Here is a 13,062-nt window from a genome sequence, read left to right as displayed (position 1 = left end):
GGGCTACTAAAGTTAAAAGTCATCCCATAAAAAGATACATTTAAACTTGTACATATTATGGATTCAACATTTCAACAATTAGTGTTCGCTTGCAGGGACCACTGCGAAGCTACCTTCTCCAATTTTAGACGATGCCTGCTCAACATATCCTCCTGGATGGCCCTTAACACCCTCAAGCTCAATTCGGATAAAACGGAGGTGCTATTCTTCAACCAAACTAGCCCTCGCCCTCCTCCCCTCTGGTGGCCATCAGAAATGAACCCCTCTCCGGAACCTGTGACGTCAGCCAGGAACCTGGGCTTCAGGTTCAATAACGAACTTACATGTTTAAATCAAACAGATCAAGTTTCTGCAGCCTTCTTCAAAAAACTCCACATGATCTGAAAATGTTTCCTGTTTCTCCCACCGGACTCTGGCAGGACTGTCGTTCACGCTCTGATCACCTCACATCTGGACTACGCAAACAGTCTGTACGCAGGGGCTCCTGCGTACCTGATCAGACGCTTACAGACTGTCCAAAATGTGGCTGCTAGGCTGATTTATAATATTCCCTACCGCCACTCAATCTCCCCATACCTGAAGAAGCTTCACTGGCTCCGAGTGGCCAAACGCATCCAATTCAAATCAATGGTTCTGGTCTTTAGATCACTACAGAGTACAGGCCCGGCCTACCTGAGAGCTCGGCTTAAACATGCACAGTCTAACCGCGCTATTAGATCCAACCACCTGCGCCTCCTTATTACCCCCCCCCCGCGCTTTTGCCGCGCTAGAATGGGCGGCAGAGCTTTTGCGGAGTTCTCTGCCAAAACTTGGAACAGCTTGCCTCTGCAACTGCGACTGACCAATTCTGAACCTATCTTAAGCCGTGACCTTAACACTTGCCTCTTCTCGAACGCTTAAACCACTCACAGTACTCCCATCCTTCGCCTGTTCAAGTGCCGGGACACCTCCGTTGGGGGTAGCTGTGCGCTCTATAAGTCCTAAATAAATAAATAAATAAAATAAGAAATTAATAAACTTCCTCCCAAAACTTCTTCACAAAAGGACAATCAAATAAAATATGTCTTAATGATCCAACATCTAAAGAACAATTCCAACAATTAGAAGAAGTTGAAAGTTTGGCATTATATAATTTTGAAGGGGTCCATAAACAATTAAAAAGTATGTAGGAGTTAGTTTGATATAATGTTACAGACAACCAACCCGAAACAACCAACCTGAAACAGTTTAACCAAACATTCCTCCATTTGTCCAAAGGAAAGAACAACTGTAATTCTGCGTTCCAAAAGGGAGCAAGAAAATTAATATTGTCTCTATCAAGAATATTAAACTTTTTATATAGTAATGATTCTATATGGGGAGAGGGTGCAATTATTTGGAGATACACTTCTAAATCAGAATAAAAAATGAAAGGAAAGCCCTTCGGGAAGGAATTAAGAGTAGAGTTACCAAACAATTCATATGGTTGCAAATGAAATCTATGCTGAAGGTCTTCAGAACTTAAAAAGGCATTATTATCATAAATATTTTTTAAATACAAAATGCCTACTCTTATCCATGAAATCCAAAAGTTTGTATGACAAACTAATTATCCTGATGGGTTATACCATAGCGTTAAACTCAATGTATTAGAAATAGAACATTGAAAAATAGAATCTAAATCATATAAAATCAACCTAGTAGATTTCAATATTACTGATTTCTTTAAAAAAACAGAAGAATTAGACATTATAAGCAAAGCAGCTAGATGAAAAGGTGATACTGAATTCTGTTCGATACGTAGCCATGCCTGTGATTTATTAAGCTCTAAATTTTGAAACCATAAAATACTTTGTTTTAAAATAAAGTCTTTATGATATTTTAAAAAATCTGTTAAACCAAACAAATTATCGATAGCTGTATCTGAAGACGGTGGATTATTTTATAAGTCTGAATAATAATTCATGAATTCTTCAATAATTTCATCATGGGATAAAGCAATTGAGCCTTTTGGGGAATGAATAGCATTAATTAGATTTTTCTCATTTTGAATACAGAGGTAGTTAGCTAACAACCTGGCAGACTATTCACGCTAAAATGAAATTTAGGTTTATTATTAGAGATTTGTATTCCACATCTATTACTCAAAATAGAATTCAGTTCATAACAAAGTTTCTGTAATTTTTCCTTATTTAGGAGGTTATTAGAAGTAATATATAGACATTCATATTTAACTATCTGTGTTCCAAATTCTTCAATTTTAGTGTTAAATAATTTATTTTCATGTGCCATAATTGAAATAGCCTTACCTCTAATATACGCTTTAAATGCGTCCCATCGATTAATAATAAATGTGGAGCCTTCATTATTAAAAAAAAAAACTCTTGAATAGCTGATAAAAGTCTAGGTTTGTTATTGCCATTAAGAACAATATTGGTATTCGTAGGCCGGTGATGGCTATTCTGGTTGGAATCATTGTATAAAATACAGGAGATTAAAGCATGGTCAGAAATATTTATATTCTGAAAGTCTGGATTAGAAATTGAGGAAATTAGATCACAAGAAATAAAAAATAATCTAACCTAGAATAGGAGTCATGAAGATTAGAGAAAAAAGTAAACTGTTTATCAGTAGGAATATGCAGACATCAAATATCAACCATTTTGGTAGTCTTTGAGCTTGAAAAACGCATTTGAAGGACGAAATATGGCTTGTGATATTCTATCCAGTAATGGATCAGATATAAGATTAAAATCTCCTCCAATAATCAGAGGAACATTACCCAATTTTAGAACCTCTGATGTAAATCTTAACCAAAACTCTGGGTCATCATTAGTAGGATCATATACATTAATTAGGTAGAAAACCTTACTGTCAATTTTTATTTTAGCTATATTAAAACGACCTTCTGAATCAGAACGCTAATCCTAAATTTGACCATGTAATTTTTTTGCAAAAAGAATTGCAACCCCATTTTTCCTATTGAGAGCCGGAGATGAAATAACAGTCCAAACCCATTTTTTATTCATATAGGATAAAACTTTATCATCTACACAAGTTTCCTGAATTGAACAAGCTTTATGCCTAACTATATAATCTGAAACGTTAGTACATTTAACAGGGTGCCACAAACCTTTAACATTAAATGAAACAATTTTAATACCATTGCGACTTGACATTTTGAAATAAGAAAAAGGTAGAAAAGAAGATAGGTAAAAACGATAGATTAGAAAAAGAATAGAAGCTCGAGAATTGATATTTAAAAGACACAAAAAACAGGCGACAACAAAAAATAACTATACAACATAGAGACATTTATAGAACTTCTGAATTGCACAAACGCATATCAAGAATAACCCACTTAACATGCCCTAAAAGAATACTCCAATCAATTAACCATACTGGCAATAAAAAAACAAGCAACAATGAAGTCAAGCAGTAATCTCATTTGTTTCCATGCTGACTGAGACTGCAAATCCAGAAAACGGCGAAGATCTTTAGGATGTTGAAAAGATTTCGAAAATTCATCCTTCCATATTGATAACCAGCATTTCTTAGCCTAGGACGAAGGTTTGCAAATTCTTTACAAATATTGACTGGAGCTTTAGCAAAGACTTGATGAATGAAAATGTTATTACCATTGGCCATTATCGAAGGGATATCTCTGGCAGCTCTTTGTATTAAAATTAGACGGTGATGATGTAACACTTTGAAAATCATTTGATGAGGCTTATCTTGTCTTGGGTTGCGATGAGAAGGGATCTGTGTGCCTTATCAATTTCAAATTTTTCAGGAAACTTAATACGCAAAAGACCAGGAATTAGGTTTTCCAGATAGACATTGCAGTCATTGCCCTCCAAATCTTCTGGTAAATTGAAAATTTGCAGGTTATATTGCCTATTGCGATTCTCCAAATCCAATATTATTTTTTTCAGTGTATCAATTATGGCTGTAACTGGTATAAGATGGTCAATTTTAGCTTCATTGTCTTGAATTGTATTAGAATTTTTAGAGAGCTTCATAGAAGGACCAGCCATATCTTTAAGCAAATTTTTAATCTCAGTCGCAATATTATCAGTATTAGAACGCACAGCTTGTAGTTCCTCCAGTAAAGCAGATAATGAAGATTCATTAATATCCACTGGGTTAGATTTAACTGGTGGTGGAGAAACCTTTTGTTTCCGTTTAGACAACATATTGTGAGACTGCTTGCCTTCCATAAATAATAGAAATTAAATGCAAACAGCAATAAAGGAGCAGTAAAAAGCAATATTTTAAGAACAATACTGATATAGATGAAGAAATCAGTCTGAATAAGCAGAGTGCAGCAGCTAAAACCAGCTTTGGGAGTGGCCTAGGCCTTGTAATGTCCGAGACCGCGGAGTCAGCGGTCTAGTTACTCGCACACCGTGAGGTGCGCATACGCGAGCGCGTAACGTAACACGCTCGCCTATAAAAATAAAGGAGGCGTGGCCGGGGTTAGTCCGGACCACGCGGTGAACCAGAGCCCATGTGTCCCGAGTGTCTTTTACGCAGCTGCGCGTTTATCACCCTGCGCCTGTGATCCAGAGACACGATGATGGCGACGGGGGTCTAAATAAACAGAACCCATGCTCAGCCCTCAGGTAGCTCTCTGGCGACTGATCTCGGCGGCGCACGGCGGTGCGTTGCCCCGTCCAGCAGTCGGGCCTAGTGCAGGATGCTACGGCGGTGTGCCGACTCCGCGTGCAGCCCTGGCCTTGGGCGGAAGACTCGCTGCAGATCTCACAGAGCCGCTGGCAAGACGCCCACTCGTCTGAAGTACAGTGCTGGCTCCTGGAGGGCAGGAAAGAAGGTTTGAGGCCACCGGCTGATTTCCAATGGTGTGAAAAGGAAGAGGCAGCTGAAGAGTAGAGAAGGTGACACACCCAAGCATCATAGCCCGAGGGGGCGGACGGACAATAAGCCACGGAGGCGGCAGGTCAGTGCCAGCGCGTGAACTGACCAAGCTGAGTCACGAGCTAAAGCACGTGCCCCCCCCTACTCCACACCAGCACATGAGGCAAGGCCGCACCTGGTCAGAACCGGGGCTACGCTGCGTAGAGTGATCCAAGCACCGAGCTAGAGCCCTCCACGTGCCAAAATGGTGGCGTCCATTCCCGCCATTGAGCCGTTCGTGGTAGTGGCGCCCCAGCATCCCTAGCGCCTTGCTAGAAAGACTGGACAGATCATCTGCAGATATATTTCGAGGGTGCTGGGACAGCGAGGGAACGCCGCAGGGCCCTACTCCTGCACCTGGGTGGGAAAGACATACACAGGATTTACAAGACCATTGTAGAGGCCACTCCAAAAACCTACATAACGCTCCTCAATGCTCTCAATGCACACTTCGAACCCATGGCCAGCAAAGACTATGAAAGGTTCATTTTCCAACAGGCAAAGCAGGAGGCCGAAGAGTCACTTGATGCATTCCACGGCAGGCTCAAAGAATTAGCCAGCACGTGTGGATTTCACGATGAGCAAGAGGAAATTCGAGGACAGATCATACAGGGATGCTACTCCTCAAAGCTGAGAGGTACGATATTACAAGAAGATGGGAAACCGCTGGCGGATATCCTGAAGCTAGGACGCTCCAAAGAGTTATCCCAGGCAAGGGCGTCGCACATGGAAGCGGCTCTCCAATGTCCAGTGAAGTCAGAGCAGGTCAACACGGCCGAACAAATCAACGTCGTAAGACCTAAGACGCGCCAATATGGTGGAAAGAAGCCACAAGACAAACGCAGCAACTGCGGATACTGCAGGGGTCAAACACACCCCATACAAGACTGCCCGGCACGAGGGAAAAGATGCAGCTCGTGTGGGTGGATGAACCACTTCGCGGCAGTATTCAGGTCGACTAAGTTCAAGAAAGAAGCTGCTCACACCATAAAAGAAAGTCAGGACAGCAAAGACATGGACGACGACACTAATGACTATCCCGTCCACTACGTTTTCGCCATCGAGCATCCATAGAACTCATGGCGGCGGATGTGTACAACCAGCTGAGAACCAAACCACCATTGCAAGCCGCGAAGATCAGGGTATTCGCATATGGACAAAAAACACCGATACCACTGATAGGCTGTTTCCGGACAGAGCTGCAGCACCAAGAGTTGAAGGTCCCGATGACCATATATGTCACCAAAGAGGGCAGCGGCATGCTTATCAGTGGGCAGGCGGCGGAGGAACTCAGACTAATGTCTTTTGCTATGGCGGTGCTAACGGAAGAACTGGACACGATTTTGGAGGAGTTCGAGGGAGCGTTCCGGGACATTGGATGCCTAAAAGGGAAGGAAGTATCTCTTCAGATTGATCGGTCAATCCAACCTGTCGCACTCAGGCACCGAAGAATCGTTTTTCACCTCAGGAAGAAAGTGGAGGAGGAGCTGGAAGCCCTTGAACGACAGGGCATCATCGAAAAGGTCAGCGGACCGACACCTTGGGTGTCCCCGATCGTTATAGCGCGCAAGCCTAAAAAACACGGTCAAGTCCGCATATGCGTGGACATGCGCCTACCCAACACAGCGGTCAAGAGAGAGAGGCATCTGACTCCGACAATCGACGATATCTTAGGAGAGTTAAATGGAGCGCGATGGTTCTCAAAAATGGACCTCCGGTCAGGCTATCATCAACTTCCTCTCCACCCAGACTCCCGCTACATCACCACGTTCTCCACGCACGTCGGCCTCAGACGTTACCGACGTCTCAACTTTGGCATATCCAGTGCCGCAGAAGTCTTCCAGAACACCATAAGGGAAGTGTTGAGTGGACTCCCAGGCGTCCTGAACGTCAGTGATGATCTACTGGTCTACACCAACACCATCGAGGAGCACCACCAGAGGCTAATGGGAGTGTTGCAGCGGATCAAAGAATCAGGTCTAACGTTACACAGGGAGAAGTGCCAATTCCTCCAGAACAAAATCAGTTTCTTTGGATACACTTTCTCCGACCAAGGGGTAGCACCAGACCCGTACAAGGTGAAGGACGTGCAGAACGCGCCAGCCCCCTCCAACATACCGGAAGTGAGGAGTTTCCTGGGCATGGTAAATTTCTGTGGAAGGTTCATACCCGACCTGTCAAACCTCACCCGACCTCTCCGGGAACTGGCCAAATCGGCGACCCCCTGGCAATGGGCTGAACAGCAAGAGGCGTCATTTAGAGACACCAAAGCGGCGCTGTCCGCAGACAGAACTCTGTCGTACTTCGACCCGACTAAACTCACCAACATTGCCATTGACGCCAGCCCCTACGGCCTGGGAGCAGTTCTCACACAACGCCAAGGAGATGAGAAATGGACCCCCATAGCCTACGCCAGCCGATCGTTGACAGACACGGAACAAAGATACTTCCAGATAGAACGAGAGGCTATAGCAATCCACTGGGCCTGCCGACACTTTCATGTCTACGTGTACGGACACCAGTTCTCTGTGCCAACAGATCACAAGCCACTAATCCCACTATTCCGAGGGTCAGTGTCCAAGCCACCCCCCAGAATCGAAAAGTGGATCCTTCAACTGCAAGAATACGACTACCAGGTGGAATACCGACCAGGAGCGACAAACCCTGCAGACTATCTCTGAAGACACCCCCGAGCTGCCACCCAAGGAGAAAGAGAAGATGCGGAGGAGACCGAGGAGTATGTCAAGGTCGTGATGGAGAGATCAAGACCCCTGCCCATGAGTCTGGAGATGATCATTGATGCCACTAAGAGTGATGAGGTGTTACAGTTGGTGGCGAACGCCATCCAATCAAACGACTGGCGAGCAGTTCAAGCCTCAGTGAGCAAGCGAACACCACAAGCCAAAACCTCCGTAGAAGCATTTCTCAAAGTGAAAGAGGAATTGTCGCTTGACAATCAAGGGTGCCTGTTAAGAGGTCTGAGGATCGTGATGCCCGAGAGCCTCGCCCAGCAAGCGGTAGAGCTAGCCCATCGAGGACACCAAGGCATGGTCAAATCGAAGAGCAGACTCCGGGCCAAAGTGTGGTTTCTGGAGATGGACCACATAGTGGAACAAACGATCAAAGCATGCCAGTGGTGCCAAGCCGCAGGACAGCCCGATAGACCACCCCCAGTCATCACGGAGGCAATCCACGGAGGCCGTGGTAGTGTGTCAGTGCAGACTTCGGGCACCTCCCAGATGGTAGATATGTACTTGTCATCATCGATGATCTCACCAAATACCTTGAAGTGGAGGTTGTAACAACCCTTACTGCCAAGGAGGTCATTGCAAAGTTCGAAAAAACCATAGCCACGCATGGCATTTTCGAGAGCGTCAAGATGGACAACGGACCGCATTTCCAAGGGCAGGAGTTCCCTGAGTACCTGAGATGCTGGGGAATTCATCACCGGAAAGTGACCCCCCGCTGGCCCCAAGCCAACGGGGAGGTAGAAAGATTCATGCGCATGCTGAACAAGGTAATCAGAATAGCCCATGCAGAGGAAGTCTCAATGGAAAAAGTAATATACACCTTCCTGAGAGAGTACCGCCTTACGCCACATCGGACCACCGAAGCGGCGCCAGGCCCATCCGCTCTAGGTCGAGTGGTCAGAGACACCCTTCCTAGTCATCCTAACTACGCCAGCTTTAGGCGAAGGGCCAGAGAGCCAGAGATCCATGGGAGAGACCGTGTATAGGTGAGGGACAGATATCCAGGTAGAAAATTCTGGCTCCCATTCGAACCTCGGCCATGGGCTGTTACACACCGCCGGGGTACCATGGTAACAGCTCAACGGGGACCTGAAACGGTCACTCGAAATGTATCCTTTTTTTAGAAAGCTCACCCGGATACTCTGAGCTCCCCAGTACAGGAACAGGAAGAAGAAGCTCCCAGCCAATTTGACGAACCCAATGGAGCTGAAGGGGGAAAATAATCACGACACCCAGGATGGAGGCGGTGAGGCAAGTTCACCATCATTCAGAATCCCCATACCCAGTCCCCACCGATCCACAGAGGAGCCCAGGTACACCCCAGCACCCCCTCAAGCGACCCCACGGAGGGTCCCTGGCCGAGGAGAGGTGGCGGGATATGGCCTGTGAAGAAATCCGGCTCCGTCGTCCCAACTTGCAGACTTTGCTGTGGGCTGACTGTGAACTGTCTTCTCATCATGCTGGTAACTGGCTGTCCGGCCATTTTCAATTCCTTATGACTCTATTGACAGTACTTTTGTTTTGTTGTTGTTTTAAAAAAATAAAGGTTAGAAGGAAAATGTAATGTCCGGGACCGCGAAGTCAGCGGTCTAGTTACTCGCGCACCGTGAGGTGCGCATATGCGAGCACGTGACGTAACGCGCTCGCTTAAAAAAATAAAAGAGTGGCGTGGCCGGGGTTAGTCCAGACCACGCGGTGAACCAGAGCCCATGTGTCCCGAGTGTCTTTTACGCAGCTGCGTGTTTATCACCCTGCGCCTGCGATCCAGAGACACGACAGGCCTCAGCCGCACCCTTTCCTAAGCTTCTCCAACCCTCTGACAGGAAGCAGCTCACCTCGAAGTATCCCAGCCTCACTTGATGTAACACGCTCAAAGAAGGTTCTGCTCAGAGCGCTTTCTTCTTGCTGAGCGTCGTCTTTATGTTGAAAATAAAAATGACAGTCTTAAATCAGCATTTACCCGTCGACGACGGGCAGATTTCGCCTCCGTTCAGCGGGGACGGCCATCTTGAAACGGCGAATCCCATATGTTATAGTCTTTGAGCAGCTCTGGTGCTTAAACGGTGACCCGTGAAAGCCGCTCTGAGTATTGGTGCTTCGGCTAACGCGGGGGGTGCAGCTTCGATCTGCGAGGGCCACGTATGCGCAGCTGCTCTCTACCCTATAGTCTGACACCTGGCTTCACAGGATCTGATGAGAGATTGTTGAAAAACACATTTTTGTTTGTTATATATTTATTTCTTATAAGGAAAATAATGAGAATGCTAGCAGGCATGTATGTCTTGCTAAGCAGGAGGATAAACAGTCATGGGGTAAATGTGGCAGCTCAATTGTCATCACTATCTGAAATATTCCTGTTATAACAAACAATTCCAGAGAGCGGCAAGAAGTGAGGCAAGCATTCTGTGCATGTTTAAACCTTCACACTTTCTAACAAAGAAATGGAAGAGTTTAAACTGGAGAACTAGAAGGGGATTCATGTGTAATATTGTGATATGAAGGAGCTAGAAACGTCGGAACCCACAGTGTTTACGACATCCCCGGAGTGGCAATTGAGATAAACACATTTAAAATGTTCATGTGATTGTATTAAAAGTATATGTGCAGGGATAGAAGACTGGAACAGACAATGTATTTAACTTTTGATTCCTGCAGTTAGGCACAAAAGAAGAAGAAAAAAATAAAAAGGTACAAACTGTCCCATTGTACTTTTCTCTCCATTTAAATTTCTGAAACAAGAACAGTCTGTCTTCTTTCTTGTATTGTCCATCCTGGCACAGATAATCCATGCGTCAAGAGGAGTCATCGAGATAAACCTTCATGTTGCATCTCGTTCGTCGCGCTCAATAAAGGAGTATGTCTTGAGTCAACGGACATCAAATGACAAATACTGAAGGTATTTCCCTACCTTGTTTGGCAGCGTTGGACTTCTTTGATCTGTTTTTATTTATAAGAAAGAGTATTGGTTCAGTTACAGTACAGTCGTGGTGATATGTCCATTGCCGAAAACAATAATTTGGCGATAAAGCAAGACATACGGTGTACAAAACATTATCCTTGTCTCTCCCCCCGGGGGGCCCTCAGTTATATCTACAGCTCTCACTCGAATAATTGTACCACACACCAGCTTTGAAGGCTCATTGGGGTCTAGTCCTAATCCACATGCGTATTGCCTATGGAGGGGCCACCATCTATCGTAAGGCGGGCCATTAGGTCTTGTCTTTCACGCCTCGTTTTCACCTTTGGGGAGATGCATATGTCCCCAACAGTATTTGTTCAACTTTCCCCACTTTTGGTCCCATTTCTTGGGGCAGCCCCGTCCCTTGAAAATGGTTTTCTCAGCTATCATTGCCCCGTCCATATCCTTCGCCCAGTCCGTCACCCTCGGGTTAGAGTCCTGCCCCCACTTCTGTGCAATATTATGCATGGCAATCATCCACCCCATTCCTTCCCAAGCCTGTTCCATTTGAGAAAGGTCAGTAGCTTCCCATATGTTGAGGAGACATAGCTTGGGCAAGGGACTCAGAGGTTTGTTGCAAGCCTTAGACAATTGGCGTGTCACCCCCTCCCTATAGTGTTGTATGTGTGGACACTCCCATATTATGTGGATGAAAGTGCCGACTTGGTTGCAGTGTCGAAGACAGAGTGGATCTGGCCGTCTCTTAAGTCGGAACAATAACTTGCCATCAAAATATACTCCGTGTAACACCTTCAGTTGTATAAGGCGGAGAAGCATCGGAGTTGCTACCTCTCTGAGTTAGGCAAGAGCGTCTCTCCAGTCTTCCTCTTCAATATCCCCCGGATCGGATTCCAAGTTAGTACGGAGCTTCTGCAAGGGGTCAGTGGGATTGTTTACCAATTTTTTGTACGTTAGGGAGATAGCCTTGTGCTCCAATGGATCTAATATTAGTCGATATTCCAGTGGGGAGGAATCAGGGAGAGGTGCCCCCCCCGGCCAGGCCGTGGAGATAGCGTGTCTGATTTGGAGATATCTAAACGTCTCTGTGGGATCTAATTTATATTTGTTCTGGAGGTCGGAGCATGTGGCCAATTTACCCTTCACCCACATGTCTCCCACCATGGAGATTCCTGTCATGTCCCACTTATCAAACCCGGGACACCTACTGAGGCGGCCCAGGATATCAGGTTCCCACAGAGGTGTTGCTTTCGTTAGGCGATTATGCCACCCTAGTTTCCTTGTACTTCCATGCCATATCTCGACCGTTCGAGCAGTGGGACCAGTCAAGCAAAGTTTGCGGGGTTGGTATATAGTGCCCGGTTATAGCCCCCCGTCCCATGAGCCAGTGGTCGGTGCGGAAGTTAGGATCATCATGTGGGGCAAACACCGAGCTGTTAATAGCCGTCAATTGGGACGCCGGGTAGAACAGCCGAATATCAGGCAGCCCTATCCATCCGTCGTCCCAACCCATGGTAAATTTGTTCATAGCAATTCGAGGCAGAAGGTCCTCCCAAAGTAACCCGCGCAATACACTGTCGATTTGGGCAAAATAGGAGTCTGGGATTGGGTATGGCGCGTTCTGGAGTGCATAGAGAAAGCGAGGGAGTGCCAGCATCTTAAAAAGGGACACACGTCCCAAAAGAATGAGAGGAAGAGAACGCCAATGTCGGGCATCTGATTTGAGACGTTCAAGGGGCGTCGCTAGATTATGCTCAAAAACAAATTTGAGCATCTGGGGTTACAAATACACCCAAGTATCGGAAGCCATAGGTGGCCACTGGTATCTCGTATCCCCTTGGGCTGGGTGGGAGCTCCCCCCACAATACGTACATCTGGGATTTGGACTAATTTATCCGATACCCTGAGTGTGCCCCAAAAATATGGAAAATATGAAGTACTCGCCTAAGTGAACGCACTGGAGATGTTAGATAGAGGAGGATATCATCCGCATACAGGGAAATACGATCCTCGTAGTCGTGTGTCCATTTAAATCCGCGTATCCCAGGTTTTCCCCGGATCCAAACAGTGAGCGGTTCCGATACCTAAGCAAAAAGGAGTGGGGACAGCGGGCAGCCTTGTCTTGTGACCCGATGGAGGGGAAAAGTGCCAGATCGATGATTGTTGACCGGTACATATGCGGTGGGTTGTGTATATAGGAGTTTGATCCAGCCAATTAGCCGGGGGCCTAATCCCACGCGACTCAACACTGCAAAGAGGAACTCCCATTCAATGGTATTAAATACCATGGTGGCATCAAGGGACAATAATATTGCCTCCTCTTCTATGGTGTCAATTCTCCCCAGGGCCCCATGTACTCGCCTTAGGTTCCGAGCTGTATTCCTGCCCGGCATGAAGCCGGACTAGTTATGTTATGTTATGTAAAAATGTATTTCTAGAGCACCCGTTCACCAGACGGTTTCTTGGCGCTATGGGCAGAACGGTAGCCATACCAGATAG

This window comes from Lissotriton vulgaris, chromosome 5 (assembly GCF_964263255.1).
Source record: "Lissotriton vulgaris chromosome 5, aLisVul1.2, whole genome shotgun sequence".
Taxonomy (NCBI): domain Eukaryota; kingdom Metazoa; phylum Chordata; class Amphibia; order Caudata; family Salamandridae; genus Lissotriton; species Lissotriton vulgaris.
The sequence above is the reverse complement of the archived record's forward strand: the minus strand, read 5'-3'. Positions refer to the sequence as shown.